This window comes from Anabrus simplex, chromosome 5, assembly GCF_040414725.1.
Source record: "Anabrus simplex isolate iqAnaSimp1 chromosome 5, ASM4041472v1, whole genome shotgun sequence".
NCBI lineage: Eukaryota > Metazoa > Arthropoda > Insecta > Orthoptera > Tettigoniidae > Anabrus > Anabrus simplex.
Window position 1 is genome coordinate 129,249,980 of NC_090269.1, and position 19,441 is coordinate 129,269,420.

The 19,441-nt window shown below is 38.5% G+C and overlaps 1 protein-coding gene across 9 annotated transcripts in view; it reads left to right on the forward strand.

The window, feature by feature from the left end:
• Positions 1-1,609: 1,609 nt before the first annotated feature.
• LOC136873840 (semaphorin-1A) overlaps positions 1,610-19,441 on the forward strand; it is a 923,904-nt gene continuing 906,072 nt past the window's right edge. For all 9 annotated transcript variants that reach the window (XR_010860177.2, XR_010860178.2, XM_067147109.2 and 6 more), the window contains exon 1: positions 1,610-2,047. The gene's annotated coding sequence lies outside the window, so the exon portion shown is untranslated. The remainder of the gene's footprint in view (positions 2,048-19,441) is intronic.

Below are 19,441 nucleotides of genomic sequence, written 5' to 3' on the forward strand. Positions count from 1 at the left end.
ACCAACGTCTTCTTCTTCTTCTCTTTCTACACCCTTTTCCACACCGGTGTCGCACATGTGGATTTGACCCCATTTTACGACCGAATGCCCTTCTTGATTCCAACCCTATATAGAGGGTTGTAATCACTTTTGCGTGTTTTTGTGTGTTGTCTGAATATTAAGAGGAACGTGTTGGGACAACACAAGCACCCAGTTCCCGGGCAAGGAGAATTTATCAGAGGCTATTAGAATCCTCGACACGTCCGGGAATCGAACGCGGGATCCTCTGAACCGAAGGCCTCAACGCTGACCATTCAGCCAATGAGTCGGACAAGCATGGTACCAACTTGCGAGAAACAAAAACTGAAAATTCATTTCGTGAACACACTACCCTATCATCTCCTGGAATATTTATAATAAATGGCTGTCAATAAATAACAGTTCTATTAAAAAACCTGGGAAAAGAAGGTTCCGGTACTGCGTACAGGCAGAAAAATTATCATTATTATTATTATTTCTTCAGATGATCCTTGATTAGAACTGCTCCCGCTGGAACTAACAGCTGGAGCTCCAGGAACTGAATTAATTTTATTTTAGTGTCTTCGGGAGGGCCCTTTCCTCTGAGATCTGAATCTCTTAACATTTTTCAAAATCCATACATCGTTAATTTTCGACAATCAAGGACATTTATTGTTCTACTGTCCCTTTATGTGTGATATTTATTATCTTTCTTAATGTACACACCCAAAATCAACCGTGTGGACCGGTAACCGGTCCCATCATCGGGTGCTGAAATGAGTGGCATTGTTGACGGCTTCTTTTCAAGAGAATGTGACAATTCATAACAAGTTAGAAGTTAAAAGGAAGGAAAAAAAGTAAAGTAAACTCGTGTCCTCATCCTGAGGTGGTGCAGCTCTTTTCACCCCAATAGAGGTGAGTTACATGTACCATTTCAATCACATACCAGCCCTCCTGCCATTCTTAAATTTCTGGCAGTACCGGGAATCGAACCCGAGCCCCCGAGGATGACAGCTTATAACACTAACCGTTACGCGGACAAAAAGAAGATGATGGGTACAAAACAGTAAAGAGTATTAAAATTTGTAAATCGTCAACTTTCTCCTTTTGTGGTAGAATCGTTTACTGTTCATCACGGTCTTGATATATTTTTCCTCCGAGTAAAAAATCGTTGTTAATATTGTTATTGGAGTTACCGCGAACTTTAAGAGAGTAAATGTCTTGGTACTGAGAAGAGAACGAGAGTTCACCTAATGAAGATGAAAGGAGAGATAGGGAAGTGGAAGCAGTTTCAGATTCATCTCGACGCTTGTGGTCACAGTGCACTTTCCAGCTCTGGCGAGCCTCTGAAGTGAAGTGGTGGGGAGAAGTACGTTGCAGCATTGGACATTTAACTGTGCTTCACACCAGTTTCACACGTGATTGAGCTGAACGTTAACAGAAATAGAGTGTAAAAGTATAACTTTGTATATATATAAAAATAGATGATTTGACCCCATGTGAGGTGGAACGAACTGTTGTGTTCAATTGGCAACACTGCTCGCGTCCCCCCCTCTGTATTAGTGAAGCACTTTTCCTTCTACCTGCTCAGAGCTCAGTCCCTTCGAGGCCAGCGAGCTGTTGAGACGAAGCCACGCTCTGAGGCCCCATCCGGTGTTGAGAGCAGCAGTCGTCGTCATTGTGTGTGACGCTGTCGCTTCCCAAATTCTGTGTTTGGATTTATACCAGTGGAAGTGCTATTCTGTGTTGTTTTCCTGTCGCACTTTATTACATGAAGAGTGTTATTAATGCATATACTCTGAGCTGTTACGCACATACAATAATGAACGTGTTGTTTGCTGTTGTAGTTCTCAGCCATGCGTTGTGATAAAGAAATTGAGTTCATTTATAATACTTCGTTGGATATACAAGAGTGAAGCAGTGATTCTGTGGTGTTTTCCAATCTGAATTTATGTTAAGAATTACCGTTCATAGTGATGAAGTGTGGTGTGGTAATAAACGCTATGTGGATAACCAAGAATCTTCATCTATCCAGTCCGACTTCAGTTGTGTAAGTTTTAAAACTTTCATTAACATTTAATTCACTTTCTTTTTCATGTTTACATTTATGTGAAATCCATAAAAAATGTTCCCAGTTGACATTTCTTGCTCATGACTCACAGAAGATATTCTCGTGATTATGACTACCCTTTTTCTTAACTACTGTAATTGATAATTTGTTCCGAGTGAATTTTACACTGTTTTGTCACGATTTTACTCTAACCTACACTTTTTCGAGTTGTAAAAGTTATCGCCTTCTCGCTGCGCGCGGGCGTTGCTGACCAGGAAGTAGCGGCGTTGAAGGGAAAGCATTTCGTGTAAGTTCCCAGAATTTGATGCTATATAATGCATATACACTTTCCCTCATTTATTGTTTAGATGAAGGTTCTAAGGTTTGTTATGCGAGCGATTTATAGATACAAAGTCAATATCTACACGTTCCGCGTGTGGAGCGACTTCGTACCTACGGTTTACGTACTTAGTGGGGGAAGGAATTTATATTCTAAACATTTTGCATAATTACATTTACTTGTCATCTTTCTACTTACTGTTTGTCTTACTATAAGTAGGACCTAGAACCAAGATAACTGTATATACGATGGTTCAGTTTCTTTCTTCCTCTGAAAGTTACTGGCTATAACTAGAAAGGAACTTGAGAAATTGGTTTTTTTTTCTATTTTTCTAAGAAGTGTACATAGAGATTTCGAACAATTAAATTGGAAATGGCTACGAATTCCGAAAGATCCCGCAGTAATCGGACGTGCTTCTGTCTTCTGTTGAAGTCATTTTTAATATGTAAAACTAGTGCGATAGTACGATGGAGCTAAGATTATACCAAAATTCTTACTATTCAGCGTTTAGAAAATAATGTACAGACTCGTAAAGTTGAGAAATAGTTTTTATGTTTATCCGTATCCGCAATTTCAAGTGTACAGTAATGTTCCGTCGTTCAGCAGGCGTATTTCTTCTATTTCGAACAGAATTCGTGTCTGATTTTTTAAAATCCACTAAATTGATAGGAGAATGTAAGGCTACGATATAGAACTGGTATTTCGGAGAGTTAAAACGCTCCCTGTTTGTAGTTAAATTTCTACTCAAATAAAGGGTTTTTGTAATCGAATTTGATTAAACCCTACACTGATTTCCTCGCAAAATACATTTATAGTTCTTTGTCGTTTTTCCCTGCTATTTCTTTTTTGTGTACCCAGTATCTTTTCAAAATCGTAATTCTTAAATTAGATCCGCAATAAAAGGGTCGTTTCTCAAATGTTTTACTATTAATGTTTGATACTAAACAGACAAATTCGGTATAGTATTCAGTTATTCGTATATCTAATTTTGTGAACATTTGTCAGTAGCTTATATGCTATATTATAAAATTCACGATAACACAAGTTCGTTACGTATCTTTTCTGTCAAAGTTAGGAGATTAAACAAATATATACAAACCTTCTTCTTGAATGTTAATAAACGTTTTCTGGTGTGTACCTCTTATTTTTTCACCTTCATAGCCAATCTTGAAATTTAGTGACCTGGGCTAAATAAGTTTTCGAAGATTTTTTAAACTGACGGAACGCATCTCTGTCATGACACCGTTTCTAATTATAATCGCTACATTATAGTAAAATTGGGTGCATCCGTATTATGTAACAAACGTAATTAATTAAATTAAATTCCACTGCAATAGTCTTCCAGGGCAAATCTGTCACCGCGGCTTTACTGTAATCTGTAAGTTTTTAATTCCATAAAAAGCGCATGAAATATAAAAGATCGGAAATTGTATTTTGTAGATTATACTTCCTAGAACTTTAACAAGAAAGTACATGGAAAGGATGAGAACTTGGAGAAAGAACGAGACTTATATTTTCAAGTAAGTTAGATTATTAGCCTCGCGGATATTTCATTTGAACGCACGGCAATATCTGTTAAGTAGCCTACGTATATTTTGATGGGATTTATTGTATATAACTACTAGTTACAGTCGCTGACGGATAATTGATATTTCGATACCATCGATACTCTCTGTTGATGCATTTGGCAATAAGTAAGTTTCGTCATATCTCCGGTATCGCAGCTCATACGGTAAAAACATTTATTGAGGCAGAATATTGAAACTTGCATTTGCTACAACTTATTTTATGTACAAGTATTTTATAGAAGTTAATTATCTCCTATTATTGTTTATCATACAGTAAATCCGTATGAAATATAAAAGATCGGAAATTGTATTTTGCATGATTGTTAAGCCGTCTGCCCGCGAATACGATGCGCTTAAGTTGTAAGCGGTAAGCGAAAATTATCTTAAGATAGCTGCGCACCAAAGCGATACGGCATCTGCTATAATAGAAACTTTCCGGTCAGTTTCAGTAATGAGTAGGTCCCGGATGTTTATCACCTAAAATGTTAAAAATATGCAAGCATTTTTGACCAGAAATGTATTAAAATATGACAATAAATATGACTTTTTAGTTTTATGGTCACTTTTTCGAAATCTTCAAAATCTTGCCACTGTTCAAATTAATATTATATTGAAAATATACTTTTAATATCTAGAACATTCAATAATGATAAATAATAGTATTAATATTATATTTTCCACTCCAATAGTCTTCCAGGCCAAAGCGTGGCTTTACTGTAATCTGTACGTTTTTAATTCCATAAAAAGCGCATGAAATATAAAAGATCGGAAATTGCATTTTGTAGATTATACTTGAACTTTCACAAGGAAGTACATGGAAAGGATATAAAAGAAAGGACATCATTTAGGAAGAAGGTTGCGGGAATGAGGGATGCGTCTGAAGAGCAACATGCGAAGCCATGGAACATCTCGGTGGAAGAGCGAGCAAGAAGTCAAAGACTCAAGAATCTTTGGCGAGAGTGTAAAGAGAATGGTATCAGTCTGCGTGACAGAGGGAAGATTGTGTAAACATGGTCCACTGGTGGCCGTATCGGTAAATAATAATATTTTCAGTTTATTTAATTACTTATTCCAGAGGTATCTCTCGACTCTGCACAGAATGACATAAATGTCACATTTTTATGGCCAATCAGAAAGAATTACAGTAGCAAATTACATATATTTTGAAGTTTTCAAATAGGAACGATCCTCTGTTTTTCACGCAACATTGACTTGTAATAGAAAAAAGACCGCTCAACATCGCAGGATATTATTGCGACATATTTGAAATAGGTCAAACCATTAGAGTTCAATTGGGGCTCATCTTTCTGTCGCTTCATACGCATCTGTCTCTTTCTATACAGTTTACCCTCCTAATTCACATAAATTTCTAAGAGAAATAATAGTAAGAGGTTACAGACAACAATTAGGAGATGTGAAAAATCCGTCTTTGAGACGACTGAAAGATATGTGAAAATGGAATAAAAAGATTAAAATATGACAAAAACATGACACTTCACGTAGAAATATGACCATAATATGAAAAAATACCGGAAAATGACAAAAAAAACTTTAGAAGAGCCAAAATTTGACTTTATATGACCTGTGAAATTTGCATAATTTTAGTCCCCGTAGATAAAATCATCCTTAACTTGTGTTTTCCATGGAAATGATATAAGGAAATATAATATGACATGTTATAAACATCCGGGCCCTAAAAATGAGTTCTTCAAGCAAAGATGTTATTGCTGCTAGGTATTGGTGTTTAAAGAACCAAGAAAAGAGAAGAAAGTATTGGGTGCATCCGTAATATGTAATTAACGTAATTGATTATATTGAATTCCACTTCAATAGTCTTCCAGGCCAAACCTGTTTGTAATTCCATTAAAATTTTTAAAAAATTATGCAGTAATGTTTATATAAGTCCCGTTCCTTTATATGGGGTTGGGAATGAGGTGAGATGAATGTATATGGCAGGATTTTACGGCGGATGCCCTTCCTGACGTCAAACTCTGTTGAAGATCTGATGAAGGTGAATGATGATTAATGAAATTGGGAGAAAGAATCGGCAGTTTCCTATTAATTCAAACTGCCCTGCCATTTGCGTGGAACTAAAAATGGGAAACTACAGAAGAATATTCTCTGGACAGCCGACTCTAGGTTTCGAACCCTCGCGTCTCGAGACGCAGAGCTTGGCACTCCGTTCCGTGTTTTTCCAACAGTACTAGTGAAGGAAATTAAGAATGCTGTCTTCAGCCTTGTTTACATCACTGTTGTACTTGTGCTTTGCTTGGAATATGGTACGCTACTAAGCGTAGAGACTGGCGGAGTAACTCTTAATACACGGATCTTCCGACAGATGTCGTTATCGTACAGGTGTACACAAGTTTAGTCATTCCAGTGTAGTTTGCTCCTGCGCGAGCGATATCAGTCTTACGGAAGTGTTACAGATACAACCAGTTTTAACGGAGAAACTTGACTTCTCCTATTTCGGTCCCCTGAATATTTGTTATGCCGTGTACAGCTTATATAAACGAAGAATTTGTAAAGAATTTGGAATGAAACTGAATATTAGCAAGACCAAAGTTATGAAAATAGGAAGAGAAGACGACACAATTAATATATCAATAGATGGAATAGTATTAGAGCAGGTTCAGTCATTCCAGTATTTGGGATGTTGTACAGAGGAAGTGAGACGCAGAATATCCACGGCTTTCGGGAGAGTGAAAGGTTTGCCGACAGCTAGAAGCATACCAATTAAATTTTAGAAGAGGTTTGCAGAAATGTTTGTTTGGAGTGTGGTGTCTTATGGTTCTGAAACGTGGACAGACAGACAGAAAGAACAAAAATATTTCGGAAGTTTTGAAATGTGGTTATGGAAAAGAATGGAGAAAGTGAAATGAACCGATAGGGAAAGAAATGAGGAGGTGCTGAGCAGGGAAGGAGAGGAGGGGAACTTCATGATGATAATTATGGTACAGAAGAGGAAAACATCTTGGATTGGTCATATATTACGTAGAAATTGTCTACTACAGAGAACCATGGAGGGGAAAGTCGAAGGAAAAAGAGGGAGAGGAAGAAGAAAGTTTGGAATGCTGACAGATGTGAAGCAAATGAAGGAAGATGCTCAGGACAGAGAGAAATGGAGGACATCCAGTTGATACCTCTCTAAGGACAGATTTACTGAAAGAAAAGAGAGGCAACCTGGTTGTCAGTGAACTTAAAACCCCTAAAACTACCGATTTTCGAGATATTCTTTTTAAAGGTTTTCTCATAATGTTACAAACGAACAAGCTTCTTCATATTCTTCTTCTTCTTCCTTCTCTTCTGCTTCTTGGCCTTATTCCCAATTTCTTGTGGTCGGAACGTGTGATGATTTGGCCAGTTATGCGGTCGAATGCTCTTCCTGACGCCAATACTATGTGAACGGATATAATCGCTCATCCATCCTATGTAAGAGGTCGATACAACCTTTGTGATATTACTATTGACGTGTTAGATGCAACCAATATTGACGAAGTAACTTTTCATTTCCTGTTTTGGTTCCCGTAATATTGCCAGACCACTGCATACGAATCAAAGTTACGTTTCTTAATTACGTGTTGTGTTTAGATAAACAAACAAACAGACCAGCAGAAAAAAATGAGCCGAAACTACTGTAGAATTCTGTATAGGCTAATGTATTCCGATATAAAAATTGATTCAGGAGATTAAATTTGATTTGCGCAGACAAAACGTTTTTTATCGAGTGATCTTGTTTACCGTAACAGTAAGTGATTGATGTTATTTTCGTTGACGTAATTCTTGTATGGGAGGCGAATATATTATTTATTAATTATAATAACGATGTTATAATGTAAACTCTGATTCTTAGAACTTACAGACTTCCTCTTGATTTGTTAAAAGTTTCCAGTGCGTTTAAGTTGAGCTATATTAGTGAGTCATCAAGGAATGTGGTGGCTCAGCAAATATTTGGCTCTGCTTTATCAGCCATATGCCGAGGAAAGAACGTAGGTTGCCATTGATCGAATTTCCTTTTATCGTTACCTCTGTTGTCAGTCTGACAGGAGTTGTGAAGGTCTCCTGTTTTATTATACCAAGCGCTTTTAGACGGATTACATCATATGACAATGAAGCCTGACACAAGCCATATACTCGTTTATAGCATGAGCTTGGGGACACCAGGTACTGCTTACCATACTTCCTTTGGCGTTCGCATCCTGTCTGTAGAAATGTTGCATCGAATCTGTACTACTTGCTGTGCAAGATATCCATGTCAGCAGGTTTACTGCTATTTTCAAAATCCCATATCGGTTCTAAATTCCAGTACACTGGCGGGTCTGTAGACTGATGGTTGTTAAACGCTGTTAAGCTCGTGTAACATCGAAGGAAAGAAATCTATAATCAGAACCAAAGATCTCCGGTGATGGAGAGCTTACTGTACTTAAGGCGACACTCCGGAGATAAAAATTGATATATTAGGCTAGTCATTTTGCTGAAATGTTTTAAATCACTGAAATTGAAAGTATTTTTCTTTTTTCTTGTCACGAAGTTATTCCGCTGAATTCAAACAATTTATCACTGTAATGATATTTTGTTTGCCAGTTGTAATTTTATATTTAAATCCCATTTTTTCCATAATATTCTGCCAAATGTAACAAAATTTGTATGGTATATGTATCACAGCTATATTTAGGAACTTGCGTAGGGCCTATGGAATTTTTGATTGCAGTATTTTTGAAGTGGTACGGATTTTTAAGTCCAAAATTTTAGAACGTAAAAATTACACAAACTTTAGTACGATATATCTCCTTGTATAAATTTTGTACAGAAAAATCGATACGTAGTGTTTTAGAAGAAGTATTATCTGCCTAATTACGAATTTACATTAACATGTTAATTAAATTTAATGAAAAATGGAATTAAAAATTTCAAAAAACATTATTTTGGAAAAAATTATTAATTGTACATTAAAAAAATGTTCGTGGTATCTCCACTTTTACGTAGGTGACATTCCCACAAAGTTTCGTGAAAATCTATGCATTAGGTAAAAATATAGTTTTGTCTCCGGAGTTTCGCCTTAATAAATAATCTAATGACGAATTCAATAATTCATATAGAAATAGACAGGAGGGGGAGAGACTGTATAAAAGAAAAAAGGAATACGGATCTGCTTTCGAACAGAGATATAGCAATGGAAGCTATTTCTGGCCAATAACAAAAAAGGTTGAAAACTGGATACACTACAAGCATCAGATTCGAAATTCCTGAGGGGTAAGCCTTTATTAGATGAGAATAAGAAGTTACATTGCAGAAACTTACTTTTCTTTGTAAGAATTCCAGTCGGCCTACCTCTTAAATTGCATATTACCCTGTTTTATAAGCACTTCATCATTTAGTTGTGATAAGAAAGGAAGTTCGTAGATGAGAAAACGTAAATAGGCAGAATATTTTTTTCTCTTAACGACAGTGAATGCTTATGTTGGTAGTTCCAAACCGGTGAATATGCCGTAGAGTATGTATGGCACCTGTTTTTTTGTTGTTATTACTTACCATCACTTTTCCTCTGACACTGGAATTTAAGAAAAAGTATATGAGGTACGCTGAATGATCTATTTCCGAATAAACTATTATTGATACCATATTGTACTTTTAATACTTCACAGATTATGAAAGATCTCCTTTTGTGCAAGTAGGTATTATGAATATGTACGGTGTTCTTAATAAACATGAGTAGTTTATACTTTTGTAATATATTGGTTTTCAAAGCTTTTCTTACAAGCGAACGGCACTTCAAAGTCTTTTTTGTGAAGCGAAATTCCTATATAAAGTTTATTAAAATCTATAGCTGCTAAAGTGCGTTAAATAGATGATAACAGTCAAAGTTGCACATCTTCCAACTCTCATGTACAAACGCCTCTCTCATACGTGGAAATAATTTAAGTTTATGTTTGTGTGAACAAAAACGGTCAGTGTTGATCATGAGAGTAATCCAGGACGTTTTGAGTATGTTTGCCATAGAAACAGTTCGGCTAAGCTTCAGCAACATTCTACATTAGTTTGTTAGTCATTCTGAACTCGAATACTGCTGTAGGTTTATGTGGTCACCCCTGGTCCGGTCTTTGCGGTCAGGTTTATCCAGCCAGCAATCCAAGCAACAACCACTCACTCCACTCCGGTAAAGTCGGTCGAGCACGACGGGTTTCTCTTAAGCTCAGCCCGCTACTTCTTTCCTGAGAGCGCCTCTCACGAATACGATTAAAGGTAGCGAGCAGCTAACTTGTGTATCTTGCTTGGCCGGGCTTGCTAAATAAATAAGAATCTAGTGCAAAACATTTCCACGTGGGATTTCTCTCGACTGTTTTCTTTTTTTAAGTTCTGATCGGAACATCTTCTTGAAGTGTAATCAGACCAGTGTTATGTAGGTTATATTGTTAGAAAGTCGAGATCCATCTCTGATGAAGTGCAGTTTTTACAGTACACTGTAAGCTACCATGTATCGATATGTCTCAGCGTAATCTTTGGTTTCCACAGTATGAGGATGGCGGAGATATAAACGAAAACGAATTTCCCGTGCTGTGATGCTATTGCATGTATAGCACACAATTGAATCGTATGTATTTACAGGCTTATCCTGAATACATCATTTTAAAAGTATTTAAAATATAAAAAAACACTATTTTACATCACTTAAATTATAACCCTTATTGTAATAACGTTTTAGAAGCCAGTATAGATCAAATACAGTTGTGAAACAAGAAACATACCTAGTTTAACACCTTTGGAAAAAATCCGTTTTAGTCTCTTCTGTTTGTTACTGTTAACATTTCCTCCTTTCACTCCGGGGTTGCTTTCGTACGTGACCAGTAATTAATTCACAACCGAGAAACAGCGAGGCTTCGCCTATTTTTCGGTCATTAGAAGTTTTAGTTTTTCGGTTCCCGTCATATTAGCTCCCAGAATCACTGTAAACCTTTCTTTACTTGTTAACTATTCCTCACAAACCATAAATGCCGTATTGTACAGTTAATATTGCACAAAATTCGAGTTACAGAGTATTCTTTTGCATCAAGGGAGGAAATGTTTGCTTCGAGAAATTCGTGTAACCGATTTTCGAGTAATAGAGAAATAAATACGCGTGAAGATTAGGACAAATGGCCGGCAAATTTAAGTTACTTCGAGATACTGAAAATTCGAGTGATGGAGGTTCGAGATATCGATTTTCGACTGTAGTTTGATGAGGAAAGCAGTGGGGGTGATTAATACCGCAGTTTTAATTTCATTAGCGCGTCTCTCAGAGACCAGGTTACATGAAGCTGTCCGGCGCCCGGTTGTATCGGCAAACCACCAAACGCTTCCACAAAGCGGTGTTGTATACTACAGCAGAGTAAAAGATGAAAGATCCGGCTGAATCCTGTTATATACTGCCCTTTCTGTTCGTGTCAAATTTGTTCCTTCAGTAATTCGTTTATCTTGGAATCGTTCAAACAACAGTGTAGTAATACGGGGTGATGTTTTCCGTTTTAATTCTTACTATGAGTGAATAATTCGATTTCATAAGATGACCATATTTTTTCTCGCAAAAGAGCGTAATATATTATGCATGTATAACATTTTGTAAGATTACCGAAACGAAATAAAAATTGCTACCTTTATAGCCCCGTCCTATTCAATGTTTATATAGAACAGGCACTAAAGGAAATTACAGTTCAAGGAGAGGAAATCAAAACCCTGAGATTTGCTGATGATGATGTCATTTTATCTGAGACTGCAGAAGATCTGAAGAGATTGCTGAATGGTATGGACGGAGTCTTAGGTGAGGAGTACAAGATGAAAATAAATAAGTCCAAAACAAAAGTAATGGAGTGCAGTCGTACGAAGTCAGGTGATACGGGAAATATTAAATTAGGAAATGAAGTCTAAAGAAAGTGGATGAATATTGTTACTTGGGTATTAAAAATAACTAACGACGGTAGGAGTAAGGAGTACATAAAATGCAGACTAGCACAAGCAAGGAAGGTCTTTCTTAAGAAAACAAAATTGCTCACGGTTTACTTCGACCATTGATATAGGAATTAGAAATGTGTTTGAACACTTTCGTTTGGAGCGTGGCATTGTATGGAAGTGAAACATGGACGATAACTCGCTCAGAAAGAAAGGGAATAGAAGCCTTTGAAATGTGGTGTTACAGAAGAATTCTGAAAGTGAGATGCATAGATCGAATCACGAATGAAGATATACTGAATCGAATTGGTGAAAGGAGATCGTTGTGGCTAAATTTGACGAGAAGAGGTGATAGAATGATAGGACACATATTAAGACACCCAAGACTTGTGCAGTTGGTTTATGTGGGAAGTGTAGGGTGTAAGAACGGTAGGGGTAGACCAAGGTATGAATATGACAAGCAGATTAGGGCAGATGTAGGATGCTGCAGTTATGTAGAAATGAAAAGGTTGGCACAGGATAGATACGATGGCATGGAGAGCTGCATCAAATCAGCCTATGGACTGATGACTCAAACAACAACAATACTTAAGTGACATTTCTATTAGGAATTTAACACAATGAGTATGAATGAGGTCTTATGTGGGGGCTGAAATGTATGAGAGTATTTGAACCTCCAAAAGAGTATAATACTCCAGAAGAGAGTTAGTCTGGACATCCTAGTTTCAATTATTATACATTAGCCATTAATTAATATAACTTTTTACGCAGTGAGAATACAAGAAGTACATTATTTAAATTATTTAGAACAAGGATGGATATCCCCAGGTTATAACACCAATCTTAGAGTTAGGATTGTAAAATTCCTGTGGACACTATCTGGTCGCTTAGGACCCAGTACCACGTAAGAGCCACCTGTTGCTATTTCCTGATGGATGCAGTACGTTTTCATCTGCCTCTTGGCAAAAGCCAGAGTGAAAATGTAGCTTCCACCGAAGTCGGAGTTCCATTCATGGCTGTGACGGTATGGAAACTGTTGAAGAATGGGTGGTCCTGAGTAACAACATTCAGAGGACGGCTAGTGCGCCTGAGTGTTATGAAAAGACGTGCTGTTGTAACACTTTCTGGCCCAGCCAGGAAAGCAATGGCAAACTCGTTCATCTCTCCTAGTATGCCTCGTTTTGACGACACCAGAAGTTTTTGCAGTTTCCTTATAACCGTATAACCTTTTGTGGCGCTCATTCAGGATCCAACAGACGGACTGGGTAGCTCAGGCGGTAGTACGCTGACCTTCTGAGCTTAAGTTGACTGGTTCGATCCCGGCTCAGTACGGTGGTGTTTTCAGGTGTTCAAATACGTCAACCTCGCGTTGATAGATTCACTGGCACGTTCAGGAATTCCTGCGGGAAAAACATCCGGCACCTTGACGTCTCCGACAACCGCAGAAGTAGTTAGTGGGACATAAAACCATTATTATTATTATTATTATTATCCATGCAGTCTTTGGGCTGATGGCCTGACAGTCGGACAAACCACACACGAAGAACATTTTATGCCAGAAGGAAAGAAGTGCATAAAACTGCAACGATGGTCTTTGGAATGCATTTCATTCGATGAAATAGTCAACTTATTTGTAAGTAAGAGGAAAATAATAATTTCTGCACATATTTGTCCATGTTAGTTACACGATATTGAAGAGGTGCTTTTGGATGCTCTCAGCTAGCCACGCGGCTCGCTATAAAATATTCTCCTAGGTACAGCCGTCGCATTGTGTTCGCTGACCGGTCGAACCCGAACTGAGTCTAAACAAGTGTTTGCAGGACTCTGTTATGAATATCGGAAACCTTTACCTTCCATTCCTCCGTGTTCCTTCGTATTCTGGAGCTATTATTGCATAAGGAACAGTATTGGAACTGCCCAATGAAGCTAAAATCATATCAAGACGTATCCCTTTCCCAAACTACTTTGCGAGTTACAATACATGCAAGACTCGGCGACTGTGTCACGTAAATATACTCTACTTCCTTATAAATAATTCAACTCATCTCCTGAATGTCCGACTCGTTGGCTGAGCGGTCAGCGCACTGGCCTTCGGTTCAGAGGGTCCCGAGTTCGATTCCCGGCCGGGACGGGGATTTTAACCTTAATTGGTTAATTCCAATGGCACGGGGGCTGGGTGTATGTGTTGTCTTCATCATAGTTTCATCCTCATCACGACGCGCAGGTTGCCTACGGGAGTCAAATAGAAATACCTGCACCTGGCGAGCCGAACCCGTCCTGGGATATCCCGACACTAAAAGCCATACATTTTTTTTTTCTCCTGAATAAAAAGAATGTTTTAAATGAGCATCACATTTTGCCTAGCTTTGTATGCGAATTGCTAGTTCGTCCTTGTTCTTTTTAATGTGTTAGAAGCATATCTGGGCTTGATTAAAACAATAATTTTTGACATTCATGTTGACATTTGTGGGCTGCTGTCTGGTTTCCTAAAAGGTCAGGCAATACAAATTAATAAGAGACGAGGCGAGGATGTTAGGACGTGCTGCCGTTAAGGGTGCTTGTACTTGGCAGTACTCAAACGCGTACTAAATGCATGTCAGCATGATTTCCTTGATCTTTACTACTTAAATTGCTACCTATTATCCACGCTTCGCAAGATATTATAAGTCAATTGCAATGATATTTTCTTGGGGAAACCAGTTCGTTACTTAGGCTATAATCATCTGCTGGGAAAGGGAATTTTATACAGCATTCACTTTTACACAACGAAGGTTGGAGAGCTGCCTTTTGTAACGGTAAAGTAGACTTCGCTCCTTGGTACATACCTGAACGTTTCTAGCAAACATCCGTTATTTATGAGAGCACGCAAATTGGCTTGTTTACTCTGCGTTCTGCAGTAACTTGTTTTGTATAGATATTTCTACCACGGAAGAAATAAATTAAGGTTACATTGATTTAAGGTGTACTGTAGTGTAGCAAATGCTGTATCACGCAAACCTCAAGCGGCTAGGAATGAAGAGTCAATAGAGGAATCCTTCTGTGGGTTGAGGTAGTAGAATACATACACGCTATCTCTTGCCTGTCGTAAGAGTTGACTAAAAGGAGGACTAGGGGTTGGCAACCATGGTTACCCTAACAGAGTGTGGCATTGCCTATAATTAGCCCTACTTGTACCAGGCTCCTCGCTCTCAGATTATCTGTCTGACCTCCCGTGGTCAACTCTTATTCTTTTCCTACCCCGGCAATATTAAGTTTGTGAGGTCGAGGGAGGTCCGCCACTGTGGTGTAATGATTAGCGTCATTAGCTGCAACCCCCGGAGGCCCGGGTTCGATTCCCGGCTCTCCCACGAAATTTGAAAAGTTGGTACGAGGGTTGGAACGCGGTCCACTCAGCCTTGGGAGGTCAACTAAGTAGAGGTGTGTTCGATTCCCACCTCAGCCATCCTGGAAGTGGTTTTCCGTGGTTTCCCACTTCTCCTGCAGGCAAATGCCGCGATGGTACCTAACTGAAGGCCACGGCCGCTTCCTTCCCTCTTCCATGTCTATCCTTTCCAATCTTCTCATCACCCCACAAGGCCCCTGTTCGACATAGCAGGTGAGGCCGCCTGGACGAGGTACTGGTCATTCTTCCCAGTTGTATTCCATGACACAGAGCCTGAAGCTCAGGACACTGTCCTTGAGGCGGTAGAGGTGGGATCCCTCGCTAATTCCGAGGGAAAAACCAACCCTGGAGGGTAAACCGATTAAGAAAGAAATAATAATAATAATAATAATAATAATAATAATAATAATAATAATAATAATATGGCCTCAGCTACCGTGTGCAGACATTTCAATTTGACGCCATCTGGCTGTCTGCTCGTCAATTTCGACGTCCTGTTTTATTCTAGGCATACTAGATGGCAGACCGAGTAAACCGAAACTCTCTTGGGCGTCTATGACTGAGATTTAATTAATTTTGTCGGGTAAACACCAAATGAGTCACCAGAGATCTTTTACATTGCCGACATCGTACAACAGGGAGTGTCGAATGGACTTTTTTCTGCCCTTCAAAAATACGACCACTTCTGCCGGGTTTGAACTGCTGCATTGGGATCCGGAGGCCGATACTCTACCACTGATCCATAGAGGCAGCTACTCTAGATGATGATAGGAGAGGATTCCGCGAATGTTAGCACCGTTTCCGTTCCTAGATCTACCATCGAGGTTTTAAGTCATAATTTCTCGATGCTGGAGCCAGAAATCGAACCGGCGATAAGCGGAACTAACTGTAGACACTTAGGAATTAGAAACTTCCAAATTATCCACCTAAATTGGGATTGACAGCGCCAATCCGGCCGGCGCGTACAACTAAAATTGCTAAGGGGTGGAAAAGCTAGCAAACGTCACGGTTCGTCCGACTATCACCAGTAGTACAATTGTATGCGGAGTCCGACACTCTGCCTTATGACTTTCCACTTTGGAAATCGCACATGCTTGGAAAAGCATTCGATCTTAGTGATGGGATAATCGAATACAAAATAATCGCTTATTCGATTACTGCACTTTATTTCCCATTCCATTATTTTCGATTATTCATTCGAATGGATAAGGCAATCGAAGAGTGAATATTTTTTCCATCCGATTATTTTTTCGATTATTCATTCGAAACTCAATTCGAATCAGTGAGGCAATCGAATAGTGAGTTTTTTCATTCGATTATTTTTCGATTATTCATTCGGAACTGCATTCTAATGAAGGAGGCAATTGAATAGTGAGTGCTTTCGAAGTAATCAAATGAAAAGTAATATTCTTGAGACATTTGATTCACTCATTTAATTTCAACATTTGGAGATACGTTTGGGAAAAGGCGTATATCTATTTTCCATAAGAGTTCATCTATTCGCTTATTTCAACCGATTATCCATCCGACGCACTTACATCGATAAATTGACCCATGACGCATCCGAATATTCTATGTAATACAACTAAATGATATTTGAAACTCATTCGATAATTTTATTCGATTATCTAAATAATCGGATGGAGGTTATTCGATTATTAAAAGTATTCCATTATCCCATCACTAATCGATCTGCTGTCGCCTAGCAGATAAATTGGCGACATTATTCAGGTTTCTGGCTTACACATTACTGGGTTTTATTATTAATTTAATTGGAACAAGTAAAATCATTCAGTTATTTGGGAAGTTTGTTAACATGGAACGGAAGCTGTACAGAAGAATTAAGAAGCAGAATATCTATGGGAAAAGAAGCTTTCGGAAAGGCAAGAGGGCTTTTTATATCTAAGGCAATCCCTATTGATTTAAGAAATAGGTCGCAAAGTATTTTGTGTGGAGTGAAGTGTCATATGGAGCTGAAACATGGACATTAAGAAAGGAAGTACTGTATTTGGAAAGTTTTGAAATATGGTTGTGGAGAAGAATGGAAAAGTGAAGTGGACAGATAAAGTGAGAAATTATGAAGTGCTAAGAAAGGTAGGAGAGAAGAGGGACCTCATGAGAACGATAAGGAAGAGGAAAATATTCTGGTTCGGTCACCATATTACGTAGAAACTGTCTTCATTGAACAGAGGGTGATGGAGGGAAAAATAGATAGAGGAAGAAGAAGATTTGGAATTTTAACAGATGTCACACAATGGAGAATCTATGGACAACTGAAACAAGATGCTCAAGACAGAGAATCATGGAAGATGTCCAGTTCATACCTGTCTTAAGACAGATTCACAGAAGAAGATTGTTAGTTTATTTTAGGTACAAGGAACGATTTTGGTCGCTGGCTCCATGTGCTTGTATGTATTTCGAACATGTCCTAAAAGCTACATTTTTCTTTTGTTGTGCCGCGTGTAAACTGCACGGTTATTATCTTTTATAAGGATGATGCTCCAGAACTTGTTAAAATAATAAAGAGGTCTATAATAACTACGGGAAGAAACATACTTGGAATAGTCGCTGAACGTCGTGGCCTGGGATCAAAACACTGAACTTTGCCTTCTACACTGGAATGTATGTTAGTGCCCTTACTGTAAAGATGGGCTCGTAACTTAGTTTGCCATGCAAGGTTACATCTAGATGAATATGTCTAACCTAAATCTGGAGTTTGAAAATAGAATCGTGTTATTTGAATCTCTACTCTGAATTCCTTTGGAAAACATGGAATAGCTTCTGCATGAAAAGACTTTTCTGTCATGGTAACATAACAATTTAACAGCCTACCTGCTCTTTCGTAATTCTGCACGGTTACAATATTTCGGACTCACAGATAACTTTCTTCTATCTCTTCATCGCTTCTTCTTATTTTTGATATTGCGTAATTTCATTTTTTCTGGTCAAAACATAACCTGATTTGTGATTTACTTACGAGATACTGGCTGGTGGCTTGGGTAGGAACTAGCCAGTCCACCGTAAGTAACGTACCTAGGACCGAAGCTTTCAATGGCTTGCTTAATGATACGTCTTCAGGAGTAAGGCGTGCTCTGTCAACAACCTGGCACGGCTTGGAGTGAGTTGTTAGTTCATCCTGTATTGAATTTATGTCCTCCTAACAGTTCCTCCCCACCAGCGTGATATGATAAATGTCACCCTATGGAATTGATATGACAAGGTTCCTCCCTGTATTGATACTGGATTGTGGCGGCTATGCAGTAGGGTACCTACATAGTTCAAAACCCCTTCAGGACGAAGATAAATTTCAAACAAAAATGCATTGGCCTAATAAACACAGGAGATATCTGATATTCGGTACTGCGGATATCGGAATCCATATTTTTTTTTCTCTCTGTCGTTCCTGATTCCTAGCAATAGGCTTGACTGCGAAGGCAGTCCATTTTGAGGAAGAAAAACATTCAGTTTCTGTATTTTGAAGCTCACACGTTTGTTTCAGAAATATTGATAATGATACAATCTGTTTAACATGCTATAATTTCGTGTCGAAAAGGGATCCTTAACGTGTCTGACAGTATCCTCTGACAATTTCTTGTTGCTTTCTTTTCTGCGTAGGTTATCTAGTAATATAAATATGAAATATGTTCTGGGAACTAAAACGGTTAAAAAGTAGAGATATAGTTTAATAAATTAAAATGCTGTCTGCGTGGAAGCAGTATCTGATGCTTTTTAATAAATTTTTCTTTGCCTTTTTCAAATCGTAATTAAATTGTTACCGGCCGAGTTGCCGTGCGGTTAGGAGCACGCAGCGGTGAGCTTGCATCCGGGAGATAGTGGGTTCGAATCCCACTGTCGGCAGCCCTGAAAATGGTTTCCCATTTTCACACCAGGCAAATGCTGGGGCTGTACCTTAAGGCCACGGCCGCTTCCTTTCCATTCCAAGGCCTTTCCTATCCCATCGTCGCCATAAGACCTATCTGTGCCGTTGCGACGCAAAGCAAATAGCAAAAAAAAAAAAAAAAAACATGAAATTGTTAGCGATTGTAATTTTAGGAGCAAGAATGTTCAGTTTGATGGAAGTGTATTCATTAGTATTGTCCCTTGTCATGGTACGTGCTTATGCCATTGGCTTATAGTTCTCCCCCACAGAAAGTCTGGTTCCTGCATGGCCCACTGTATGT